Genomic DNA, 4424 nt, shown 5'->3' with positions numbered 1-4424 from the left:
GAACTAGTAGACATTCCAACAGCTTCTTCCCTCTTGCAATCAACTTCTTGAACAGCTAACTTACAATTCCATTACAACAAGCTGGCAATTTTTTGACTTGAGTTCGTTGTCACATTTCTGTATTATGTATTACTCGTGCACTCACTGTAGCTGTCTCGCCGTGCTGCACTATTTGCATATAGTGGCCACTCATGCCAGAGTAGCATCTGCTCCATTTGCACACTGATTGAGGAGTATCTGTAACATTTGCACAACCATTGTCCCAGATTATCGCAGTACTCGTCACTTTAAACCGCATACACTCCTTGAAGTCTCAGTGCCCTTTGCACAATGGTCATTGCACCGGACTATTGCGATATTAGCCATTCGAACTGAGGACTCTGCATCTTTTTGCACAATTGTTGTTTGTTGTTGTTTTTTGTCAATGTCTTTATGTCTCCAAAGTGTTCTGTAAATTGACTGTCTGTTGTACTAGAGCGGCTCCAACTACCGGAGACAAATTCCTTGTGTGTTTTGGACATACTTGGCAAATAAAGATGATTCTGATTCTGAAAAGCAGCCCCAACACTATCATGTTGTCACCTCCGAACTTCACTGTTGGTATGGTGTTTTTAGGGTGATGTGAAGTGCCATTTTCCCTCCAAACGTGGTGTGCATTATGGCATGCAAACAGTTAAATTTAGCTCTCATCCGTCCAGACTATATTCTCCCAGTATTTAACTGGCTTGTCCAAATGTTGCGCAGCAAACTTTAAACGAGCTTAAAAGTTGTTTTTTTTTCCAGCAATGGGGTCTTGCGTGGTGATCGTGCATACAGGCCATGGCGGCGGAGTACATTACTCACTGTCATGTGAATTATAAGAACAAAATGGGGGAAAAAAGTGTGCTGGTGGTCACCGGTGCTCGGGAGAGGACTTTCATTCAAGGATTACTTGAGGTATGTTCACATACTTTTAATACGATACGGCTCGCAAGCAGGCAACAAAACCTAACGTAGCCTAGCAAGCTAATACTAGCACTAACGGCTGTACCGGCGTTCTGTCGAATCATGCTTTAAAATTTCGGCGCGTGTGAAGTCATTTCATTACAATAAAGTAATTTAATTCCAGTAAATTAACACCCATTATTGTATTGTTGTACTGTTGGTTTGACCTGACTGATTAGAATACATGACCTGACAAGATATTTTTGAAGATACGCAGTATACAGTACCCAAGTATATACAGTAAATGAACAAGTCATTTAAATAGACACATTGCTCCATCTTGTGATCGGATCGGTGATCGGTTATCATTTTTTTTTAAACTCAGCCCCAAAAATCCTCATCGTGTAAAGTCTAGAAAAAATGTCAGCTAACTCCTACCGAACAACGTAAACAGTGCATAATGCAAACATAAAATCCTAAATAAGACTGGTTGTTCCAATCCATGACATTGTCAGCACATCTGTTGAATGGGTTGGCGATGTCATGTGGGGTAAAAGAATTCTGTAGTTTTCCTTTTGGAAACAGCAGCAGCTGACATGTGTTTTAACCCTCTCCATGAATGCAATGCAAGTCAGATACAGGAGATTCACTCAGTCATACAACATACAAACAGACAAACTCCAATTCCAAAGAAGCTGGGACATTGTCTAAAAACGTAAACACATCTGTAGATATAGTAACAAACTGTGTCACCTGACAATGGTTTTGTGAAGTCTTCCTGAACCAACGTGGCATTTCTTTACACAATGATACCGGTTTTTAATGCAGTGCCGCTTGAGGCATCGAAGGTCACGGGCATTCAATGTTGGTTTTTGGTCTGGCCGCTTATATGCAGAGATTTCTCCGGATTCTCAGAATCTTTTGATGATATTATGGACTGTAGATGATGAAATCCCTCAACTCCTTGCAATTGTACGCTGAGAACCGTTGTTCTTAAACTGTTAAGACTATTTGCTTATGCAGTTGTTCACAAAATGATGAACCTCGTCCCATCACTGCTTGTTAACAATTCAGCCTTTCGGGGATGCTGCTTTTATACCCAATCGTGACACTCACCTGTTTCCAGTTAACCTGTAAGATGTTCCTGTTTTTTGAGCATTCCTCAATCACAAACACCTGGTCTAATCCGCCTCCTCGGAGAGTTACGCAAGCGCAGGTGCTGGACTTGCACGAGTCACGAAAATAGAGGCCAAGGTTATTTTCTGCATTGTCAGCACACACCTTTAGAGGTTGAAAATTTAATGAGAACTAAAAGTTAACCTCTTCTCTTTGTAGTTACAGTAATTCTGTTAGAAAAAACATAAAGTGAGTTTTTGTAAGACAAGTGAATCATATTCAGGCTCTATCAAAACAGTCAACAATTCTAACTGGACAGGAAGAGACATTTTTGGGATGACAGCCTGGGATATGATTTCATCCCATGCTGATTCATGCAGGTCGTTCATAGTACCTGCTGACTCGCTGTTACTGGAAAGAAGGGCTTCTCAGAGTGGGCCCTCAGTAGTCCTCATCTAAACGCCTCAAGGGATAGGTGTAGTTTCATTTTACAAATAAACTCAAACTCATTTTGATAGCTCAGTGAGTCATAATGGAGTCTCAGCATGAGTCACAGAAGTGTGCTTTAAGAGTATCAGGTCATCTTTGCATGACTTTCATGCATTTGAAACAAAAACTCTTACTGTACATATTGTATTTAATGAAACACGTTTTTTAAATTAGTAGATGTATAAGTAGTTTCTTATAAAGATACGCTGAATTTAATGTCACATACTTTGCAATTTACATTAGGTCACTGTGGGGGCGTTTTGGTGCATGCAACCAAACCCGCAGTTTCACATCATTGTTGTTTAGGTCTACATGCTACATGACTAAATTGTGACATAGCATCACTCACAAGGAGTGTGAAGTCTAACTAAAACTGCACTACAATGACACAAGCGGTCGGACAAATGTTTGAGAGAAGGTGAATTGCTGTGATTTAATAAAATGTGGATAGATGGTGATAGATAACAAGGATTGTTATGGAGATTCTTGTTAGTCACTCGAGTGCACATTAGTGGTACAGTGCACAGTCACATTCAGAAGGTGCTTGTTTTTGGTTCATGTTGCAGTCAGGCTGGATTTACACTCCAGGTCAAGGGTGCAATTCCAGTTTAATCCCTATATCCAACTTTTCACATGTACATTACAAGTGACGTGGCGGCAGGGTGGACGACTGGCTTTGGGCATCTTCCTCTCAGTTCTGAGGACCGGGGTTCAAATCTCGGCCTTGCCTGTGTGGAGTTTGCATGTTCTCCCCATGCCTGCGTGGGTTTTCGCCGGTTTTCTCCACCATAGAATATTATTTGCATTCAAAAAGTCTTGAGTTGGGGGGTGGGCATACTGCTGCTCTGTAAATGTTTGACAATTAGGGTTGGGCATCATTTGAATTTGAGCGATTCCGGTTCCTCATTTCGATTCCGGTTCCACACGATTCTTGATTCCGATTCTTTTAGGCGGCTGAGTCAAAAAACTTTGCATGATTTAAATAAAAGGTGTCCAAAGTATGATCATCCATTTTCTTAGCAGACCACAGTATAGACTAAAATGAACATTTGACCAGTATCAATATCAAAACCTATGAAGTAAAAGGCAATGTGTGTGGAACTACCTGAATCTCTCTACCGACACTGCTTGGCGGTGACATACAGCTGAGGTACGGAGACGTCACACCAAAAGCTTGATCAAGATGGGAGAAGAGGTAGAAGAGCAGGATGAAAAACGTCTTCCATGTCCGCGAAGCGACCCCGCCCGCCACCCCCGCCGCACATTGAGCCATTGCATATGTGGACACACGTTTGATGCTGCACAAACAGTATGTTGAACTTTATCACATTTATTAAAAAGATAGATTAATAGTTGGAAGAAGTGAGTTGCTACAGAATCAGCACGTGGGAGTGATACAGTATTTGAAAAGATGCTTGGCTGTTTGAACGGCTGGCGAGGGGCACTAACGTATGTACGTATACCACCCGTGTACATTTTGGCCACAGGCTTTGCTTTTTTATTCACATGTACATTTTAATATAGTTAAGTATTGTTGTAAAACTCCAAGTGTATGTCAAGTGTGAGACTCACATGTAGGAAAAAGAACCCCTGATGACTGAAGAAGCAAATACTTGAAGACCTCTGAACTCCTCCGGTTCGTTGCTGTTTGTATCTCACACTCCCCGCCTTGCATGCTCAGAGAGGGAGAGAGTGGAGGGGGGTTGAATATTCCAGTAAATCTGTTTGCCAGACTCTTTCCTCATCTCAAAAACTCTCTTACTGTTTCAGACACACTCCTTTAAATACACACACACACACTCACACAATGGCTATCTGGTGTGTGGAATGTTGGCCTTGTTGGGGTCCAGTTACAAGGAGGCGGGTCTCTGGCCATCTATCTCATCCTGACATCA

The sequence above is a fragment of the Phyllopteryx taeniolatus genome, chromosome 8, assembly GCF_024500385.1.
Source record: "Phyllopteryx taeniolatus isolate TA_2022b chromosome 8, UOR_Ptae_1.2, whole genome shotgun sequence".
NCBI lineage: Eukaryota > Metazoa > Chordata > Actinopteri > Syngnathiformes > Syngnathidae > Phyllopteryx > Phyllopteryx taeniolatus.
This window is presented reverse-complemented; position numbering follows the sequence as displayed.